This window comes from Ursus maritimus, unplaced genomic scaffold (assembly GCF_017311325.1).
Source record: "Ursus maritimus isolate PB19 unplaced genomic scaffold, ASM1731132v1 scaffold_15, whole genome shotgun sequence".
In the NCBI taxonomy this organism is placed as follows: domain Eukaryota; kingdom Metazoa; phylum Chordata; class Mammalia; order Carnivora; family Ursidae; genus Ursus; species Ursus maritimus.
The window spans coordinates 34,614,886-34,624,190 of record NW_024423897.1 but is presented as its reverse complement, the minus strand read 5'-3'; positions in this window follow the sequence as shown (position 1 = coordinate 34,624,190).

The window sequence follows — 9,305 nt, the reverse complement described above, 5'->3', positions numbered from 1 at the left end:
GCCCCTGTTAGAATTTACTCCCTATTTTATCCCTCACCAGGACCTCCCAGGAGCCTCCCTCCCAACTAATCTCCCTGTTTTTCATTCGATCCTCATCAAATCCATCTTTTATTCTGCCATCAGACTTAGCTTTCTAAAACTAAAGCCCATCATTTCATCCATCTGCGTAGAGCCTACCAGAGTGTCTGTGTCAGTAGTTTGAACCCATTTGTGTGGCGCTTAGGATGTCCAGATTCAGCCTCTTCCTGTCTTTCCTGCTTTAACTCGCGCTCATCTTGCACATGCTTCTCAGTTCCAGCAACTCTGAACCCGGGAAGTACCATGTGCTTTGCACTTGAGTGTCTTTGCACATACTGTCCCTTCTTCCTTCCTTGTCGGCCTGTTTGTTTTTGAATATGGGGATCAATGTCACCTTTCCCGAGCAGCCTTCTGTGACCCACCCTGGCAGACAATTAGTTGCTCCCTTCTCTGCCCCCATGGTTGCTTCCCTATCTCTGTGCTATGGCCTTTTTATATGTTCATTGAAAGTGTATGCGTGTGTGGCTTGTGGGCTTGACTGTGTTTCCCCTACTGGGATGTGGGTTGTAAAAATTAAAGCACATTGGGTTCTGTGAATGTGCAATGAATTTATTTAATGAGTAAGAGGAGCCATATTTTACTCACATTTGTATTCCTAGCCTTAGCCTCAAGAAGGGGGTTAAAAATTAAATATTTGGCAAAGGGAAAGAGAGAAACAGGGAAGGGTAAGGATGGAGAGAGAATGAGGTATGAGAAGTGTTTCTGCCTCGCCAATGGGAAGGAGGATCATTAGTACGGAAGCTCGGGCTGTGTCTGGGCTGCTTGGCCTTTGTCTGTTGGGGTTTATTCACAGGTGACCATTGTGACGGCTCAAGGAGGAAACAGGATTCTAAACAGTTGCCTGTGTTGTACCTGGCAAGGCCTAATGAGCCCTAAGCCATCCTGACATCCTCAGGCACTTGCCTCCTATCCTGAATCACCAAAGATCTGAGATATCTCTAGCATGGGGGTTCTTAACCTAAGCAGGCTGTCTGTGAATGCCCCGATGTATGCAGCGCACTTTGCTTATGCTCATGCATGTCTTTCCGTAGGAAGGATCCACAGCATTAATTAAAATTCTGGGTTATTTGGTGTTGCTAGCAGCTCTTTCCTCTCCCAGGAGGACTGTGTAAAATTGGGCCAACCAGACTTGAAAATCAGGACCTAACTGTCACATTCACATATGCACAAAATACCAAACAGAACAAACTAAACCCAAACTGCTAATACGCTGGCTCCCGTTTAATCTTAGGTGGTTGATCTTGTTGCTTTGTAGACAGACCTTAATTTTTGTTCTTTAAAGATGATTAGCCTTCTGTCCCATTAGCAGCTGAAGAGATCAGCTTTATGATTCCCTGAAGGGACAGCATCCAAAGGTAAGTGCTTCTTTATTTGATCTAAGCGTGAATATTATGAGATTTGAGCCAATTTGAGAAAAGCTTTTAGGAGTTGATATTACTATTTCAGGCATCTGTGAGCCCTTCAGTGTTTAGTAACCAATGAATCAGATTTGGTAGGAGATAAGGAGGGTAACCAGATGCCTGCTTAGATGTGTACATCCAATCTGGGTCTGGCCCTTTAGAGATGATATGCTTCATTCATTTATTGGTCTTCTTGTGTGTGAGGAGGTCAGGAAGTGGGGGAGGGCTGTGAACAAATGCCTTTTGAAAAGTGTCTATCTGGATTGGAAGTATACCACAAGCCACCGTGACCATGACTCGAATTTACTCAACACCCTCATCAAAGAACTGACGTGGAGAGAAGTGCCTAAAGATGGGAGATCTTGTGTGTGTGTGTGTGTGTGTGTGTGTGTGTGTGTGTGTGTGTGTGTGTCTAGGGGTATATAGGTGGAGAAGGGGCTTTGAGGGCTAAGAGTGGAGAAATTTGCTATTTTAAGTAGTTTTATGAATTATCAGAGTTTATATTAGGGGGTCTTCAAAATTTTAAGTAAAATCATTTTAAAGGTACTTCATCTGCCCCCACTTGTAATAATACTCCTTAAAGAAAATCTGGGAAATGTTGACATAAAATGGTAGATTAAAGATGGCCACAAGTTCCTTGAGACATTCCTCTGGGAGGGCAGGGGAGGGGAGGGGTGGGGAGGAAGAGCCCCTCCCCTTAAATCTGAGCAGGCTGTGTGATGGCTGGACCAACAGAGCATGGCGGAAGTGGCACTGTGCTAGTTCCCAGGACCTGCCATTAAGAGACTAGCAGTTTCTACTTCCTTTCTCTCAGAGCACTTGTTCTTGAAACTGGGCTGCCATGCTGTGAGGAAGCTTCAGCAGCCCCGTGGAGAGGCCCAGTTGGAGAAGAACCGAGGCCCCTGGCCAACCCTGGCTGAGCTCCCAGCTGATAGCCAGCACCAATGTGTTGTTGAGCCATCTTGGGAAGCAGATCCTTCAGTCTCAGTTCTGTCACATCAGCTGTTGTTGCATGGAGTCCTGCCCTAATCACAGATTAACGAGAACAATAAATGATTATTGTCATTTTAAGCAATAAGTTATGGGGTTGTTTGTTATGCAGAAATATAGAATTGAAACAAACTAAAAAGAAATCATTCATTTAAATACAGATAGTGCTAATATTTTGATGAATCGCTTTCCAGTTTTTAAACTTTTATGTACAATTTTGAGAATTATTTGCTCTTCTTAAAATATAATTATAATATTTATTTAAAATGTGGTATCTTCTTCACTCATTAAGCATGTAGATTTTCTACATGACTACAAGTCTCATGTATAAATTTAGGGGCTACTTAGTAGTTTATTATACAGATATATTTTCTGTAATACTTAACCATTCATTTATTATTGGAAACATAGGTTGTTTTCAAACTTGCTATCATAAGCAACACTGCTTTGCTTAATTTCTATACCTAAAGTTTCTTTATGTATGTAGGATTCTTTTCTTAGAATTGGTTATAAAAATAGAATTACGGAGGGTCAAAAGGAATGACTCATATTTGCTAGATAGGATTATTGTTATCTTGGTGGTTACCTTATCAGTGAATGCCCAATTGGAGAGGACAGAGACGATTCTGGGAAATATTCCTAGTATACAGGTTGAATAGTGTCCCCCCAAAATTCATGCCCTCCTAGAACCTCAGAATGTGGCCTTATTTGGAAATAGGGTCTTTGCAGATACAATTACATTAAGATGAGGTCATAGTGGATTAGGGTGGGCCCTAGATCTGATGCCTGGTGTCCTTATAAGAAGGTCATGTGAAGACACAGAGATGAAAAACCGTGTGAAATGGAGGCAGATATTGGAGTCAAGGAACTCTAAGAATTGTTGGGCAACCAACAGAGGGTAGGACGAGGCAAGGCAAGATTCTTCTCTAGAGCCCTCAGAGGGGACATGGCCCTTGTTTTCAGACTTAGCCTCCAGAACTGTGAGAAACTAAATTTCTGTTGTTTTAAGCCACCCAGTCTGTGATAATTTAAGGCAGCCCTAGGGAATGAGTACACCTTGCAACAAGACGTAAGGAACACTTGGATCCATGTGAACTCTTCAAGGCTGCATATCACCATTCACTAAGCGCTCAGGAAAAGGGAAAATCTAGATCCAACATCAAAGTTTCGAATCCTGTTGTCGTCCATCTCCCTCCCCTGCTCCCCAGGTCCAACCATCAGTATGGACTTGAGTTATTATAATTGTTGTTTTAAGCCACTAAATTTTGGGGTAATTTGTTACACAGCAATAGACAACTAATACAATTGCTAAGGCAGCTAATGCAGCTAATTCATCTTACATTTTGAGTATCTAGCCACTAGTTTCCAGAGAGACTTTCTGTTTGATCTTCTGAGGGTAGACTTGTTAAGAATTTGTCTTAAGGTGGTGAGGTCACTTGGTTTTTCTTGAGGCGGTGGGGGTGAGGGTGAGGGGACAGATTTTATTCTATAGGGTGAGAAGACTGTCAGGAATAACTTGGGACAAACCCAGAAGTCATAGCTAAAGGAAATAATTATAACATTTTTTTCCCTTCAGTTCCTTTAAGTCAGCAGAGTTGCTGCCCCTTCTCGTTTCCCCTCAAGTTGACTCAGCTGGAAGTGGTTCCCTGAGTTGCTGTGGCTTCCACACTTGGTCTTATCCTTCATCCTTGGGACAGACAAGCAGACATCCAGCATTACAGCCTCCTATCCAAAGTATCCATGACATTCTAAGCCTATGAGTAAGTCTTCCTCATAGCCTTTTTTATTCTGAGACATCTATGGCTGATGGTTTTGCTGTTTATAAGTCACTCTGAAGCGTGGGTGGCTGACAACTGGGTTCTCTCCTCAGATCTGCCTGACAGAGCTGATGTGACCAGATGTCTGGTGCTGCTCTCAGATCTCTGAAGTTGACCAGCCATGGCAAAAGATAAACATATGAGAGAAGAATATTTACTGCATTAATCAGGAGTCTTAATCAGTGGTATGGCTGGTATCTTGGAAGTAGCATGAAATATGAAGTCAGAAGTTTGGGGTTTGTGTTTCTCCTTCGCTAGTTAGTAATTTTGTGAGTTTAGGGAAGATATAAACAGTGAGCCTCGGTTTTTTCATCAGTAGAATGGCAATATCAATCACCCTCACTATATCCAGAGGGATATTTTATGGTTCCAATGAGTGTGTGTGTGTGTGTGTGTGTAAGAACTTTGCAAATTATGAAATGCTAATATAGTTGGTCACTCGTGGTTATTTATTATTAGTATCCCAGTAATGTACACGAAAGACATATTCTTAGAAAACAAGCCCAAATCCTTATCAGCCCCATATTTAAGAATCACTGTGGTGGCAGAGAGGATGCTGTATTCAGGGAGAATTTGATTCTGTGTGTTTGAGAGGTTGTCATCTAATGTGAAAGTTATCCAAGATTTGGCTAAGATTGTCTTAGGTGGACTCTGGTCCTGGTTGATTCAGCTTCTCTTGAAGCCAGTTGGAACCCTAATGTACCTCCTTGTGGCCTTGCTGTTGGCCATGTTTGACACAATGACCCTCATGGTGCTGGCAGTGACAGCACCGAAACCTATCTAAATTTAGAAAAATGGGAAAGCTGTCTTTTGCATTTCTCATAGGCTATTTTGATGTTGCTTTTTTTCTTATTTGCCATTGCTTCTCCCCAGCATTGAAAAAGATTGCGTTCACTTCATCGGGTGCCATGTGGTCTTCCCTTTGACCCTACTGCCTCTTGTTTATGAAAAATAGCAAGTCAGCCATGACAAACCAGCAGCAGTCTTGCCTCCTAAGTACAGAGTCATTTTTCTTTCCCTTATTTGATTTTTAAAATAAGAAAATTTATTTCCTTTGTGGAAAAAATCTTATTCAGAAATACATGGTGTAGGGGCACCTGGGTGGCACAGCGGTTGAGCGTCTGCCTTCGGCTTAGGGCGTGATCCCGGCGTTGTGGGATCGAGCCCCACATCGAGCTCTTCCACTGTGAGCCTGCTTCTTCCTCTCCTGCTCCCCCTGCTTGTGTTCCCTCTCTCGCTGGCTGTCTCTATCTCTGTCGAATAAATAAATAAAATCTTTAAAAAAAAAAAAAAAGAAGTACATGGTGTAAGAAAAGCTCTCGAGTCAGGAGACCTGGGTTCAAATGCTGGGTCAGGCAAGTTACATAAGCTTTTTGGAACCTCAGTGACTCTGGGATGTTAGAAAGATCAAAGTGTGAGAGCGCTTTGCAAACAATGAAACACTACACAAGTGTTCTCATTACTGCTTCTATATTCAGAGGCGCCCTCGCAGGAGGAGGCTGGCTTTTCAGAGATTCTGGTTTTGAGATATTTCTTGGAAATGCTGTATTGTGGCATATGTGTATTTGGCCTGAAACAAGTAAGTCCTGAAGAACGTGTTGCAGATATATTTCTTTACCTCAAAAATGCACAACCCTAGTTTTGAAATCCAGGCCTTACGCGTTCAGTGCCCACCAATAGTTAGCCCCACCTGGAGGTTGGAGACTGGACTGTGACCCATCCCTTTAGTCTTTCTCCTGTTGATCTGCCCCACTGACCATGCTCTTTATTTCACTGGTCCAAGACTGGCTGAAGCCTGAGATATCGTGCATATTGACCCTCTCTTTTGCCTGATTATGTGTGGCTTGGAGGTGAGATTCATGAAGCTGCACAGGGCCAGATGTGTGGTTCTAACAGCCGTGCCTGGATTTACTCACATCTTCCAAGATCTTTCTCATTATAAACAGTCAACAACAGTCAACATTATTCTTGGGTTTATGTGTAGTAGCTTTCAATTTTTCCCCTTTACTGAAGATCACAAGACTGTAAATAATGAGAAGACAGAACAACACAAGCAAATGTTACTGCTTTTATCTCTGGAGCTGTCTGACAAGCATTGCCTCAGTGTGCCTTGGGAGCTGTGTCACAATGTGGGCTGTGGCAAAGCAGACACTAGTCAAGCAGGCTGTATTTTTTTACTTATAAAAACAGTATTGTAATTTGGAGGTCAACAAGATCAAGGATTAAGCACCCCATAAGTTATAGTTATCACCAGCTATGTATCGCAAAATCCAGGGAAAGCAGCAGAGAGCTGCTGGAATAATGTGCAAGAGAGAAGCTGTAAATAGAGATTGGTAAGCATGCAAAGGGCATTCAAGCCTGTCTACTACTGAGTCACATAGTTTACAGTTGAGAAAACTGGAGCCCTGAGGGTCAGCTACATGTTCTGGGACACCTCATTAGTTAGTGGTAGAGCTGGGACCATAACAAAGATCTTTGATAGCAGCCCAGTGTTTCTTCAGCTCCACTATTCTTGGAGGTCACTGACTAGAATGAGACAGACCTAGGCTGGGATCCCAGCTCTGCCATGTATGGTGACCTTGGGCAAGCTATTTCACTTCTTTGAGCCTCAATGTCCCCAACTATAGAACTGAGAAATCAATACATATCTTGTGGAGTTGTTGTCACGATTCAATGAAATAATTAACAGAAGAGAAAGACTTAACCAATGGCCAAGACATCAGTAAGCGCTCAGTAAGTGGCAGTCTATGGTTCTACAAAGGGCGTGGTGTATATAAGTCACTCTACCGGTACATAACCTTGGCCTGACAAAAATGGATTTGCCAGCAATTCTAGACTAATCTTTTCTCAGCTTAGTTTTCCTTCTCTCCGCCTTTGGTTTCCAGAGCTAGATCTGATTTCTTTACCCATGTCTTTCAAATACAGTCCAGAGAAACTGAAATCAGTTTTTCTTTTTCTCTTGCTAACTCTCTGAGCCATCATTAGTCATATTGGAGTCTGTTCACTGATCTGAGACTTGTACTTAAAATTCAGATCGTTTTTTGAAAAAGAGTTGTTGGAGAATCCAAACAGAAGCCTCACAAAAGACTTTAGACTTTGAGGATTTTGAGTGTGGGTCACTCTCCAATCTAGTCTCCCTGATCTCTCTCTCTCTGTTCTTTTTAAAAGAAACACCAACAATTCCAAGGCTGCTTCAAAAGGAGTAAAGCTGAAATGAAGAAACATCTCAGGACTGCCCGACAGGAAATGCGGAAGGCAGGAAGGAGGGGCATGCCAGCGAGCTGCCTTGGTGGCTGCGTCAAGGCCTCAGGTGGGTTCCACCAATGTTGTCAGGGGACTGCCATGGGCTCATGCACTGAGTGGGGAGGTAGAGCTGAGGAAATGGAGTGTGCTGAAGGAGTGGAGTGGTGGAAGGCCAAGTACTGAAACGCGGGAAGGCCTTGTGTAGGGTTAGAAGGGGCAGCTGGCTTCCCTTCAGTTCTATTCCCTGGGCATGCGGCTCGACAAGACCCAGAATGTGAGCCATGGCAGGTGCAATCCATTTTGATTTTCAGACAAGGAGGGGACCTAAATCCCAGGGGCATCTGAAGGTGGGCTGAGGCTTACTCCCCTGCACCACTCAGCTCTCGGCAAATCTTGCCTCTTTCTCCTGTCAATGCCCCTTAGAGGCGGGGCAGTGAGAGAATTTCTGTTCTGCTTCCAAGGAAACTGAAGCACAGGGACTTAAATTAGATTTAAAGTAGCAGGTATGACTGAGGTATCTCTGGGACCGAGAGTTTCTGTAGCCCCCAGGTGGCATTTTATGGGCACTGTTCATAAATATCCCACCAACCCTCAGATGGAGGGAAAGCGATCTGGTCTTAGAAAATGTCAGACCAGAGATCCCACAGAAGTCAAACCCGTGACTGGGGTGTAAGTCATGTACTCGGGCAGTGTCTGTCTGGGCAGTACATAATTGTGGCCATGGCTGCATTGCTAACCTCTCACTCACCCGTTTGCTAAAGCAGTCATTCTTTGGGAAATGGGAGTTGGACCCTTCCCCCTTCTGAAATCCAAAATGCCCTCAGTGATGTCCTTGTCCATACCGCCCTTTCTGACAGCTTGTGGTGCCTTACAAGTTGCTGAAAGAATGTTGCCTGGAGGGAGGCTTTCTGGGTTTAAGACACACTATGGATTCAGCCTTCTCGTGTATGGTCTCGACATAAAAGGGTGATCCAATATCAGCAGAAATGGATTCCAATACATCGGGCTGCCTCGGAGTCATCAGGGGACAATTACCAGAAATATCAAGTCCCAGGCCCCACTCCCAGTCATTCGGATTCAATAAGACCCTGAGACAGGGCCCACAATTCTGCATTTGTGACAAGTGTCCCAAGTGACTCTGAAGCAAGAAGCCATGAACACTGCTCCATGAAACACTTCTCATGACAGCACAGAGTAGTCGTGTTCCTTCTGATTCTGAGCTCGAGGAGACCTGGGAAACTTGGTGCCTCAGGTGCCCTCAAGACCCTGATGACGATATGGCTGAGTTGAGAGACTGGCTGCTTGATCCGGGCAGCCGCAAGCAGTGTTTCTGTCTTGGCCCCACTCCAGCCTCTTGATTTTCTGGCTTTCTGCCCATAACATGGAACACCCCATATTTTTTTTTTTTTTAAAGATTTTATTTATTTATTCGACAGGACAGAGACAGCCAGCGAGAGAGGGAACACAAGCAGGGGGAGTGGGAGAGGAAGAAGCAGGCTCATAGCGGAGGAGCCTGATGTGGGGCTCGATCCCAGAACGCCGGGATCACGCCCTGAGCCGAAGGCAGACGCTCAACCGCTGTGCTACCCAGGCGCCCCGGAACACCCCATATTTTGATATAAGAGGAAAGATACTGTATGATAATAAAGGAAATGTGGACTAGAGGTGTTCTATCTTTTTTAAAAAATTGTATTGTTTAATGTACTTTATTTTTTAGAGCAGTTTTAGGTTCACAGCAAAACTGAGAGGAAGGTACAGAGATTTCCCACACATATCC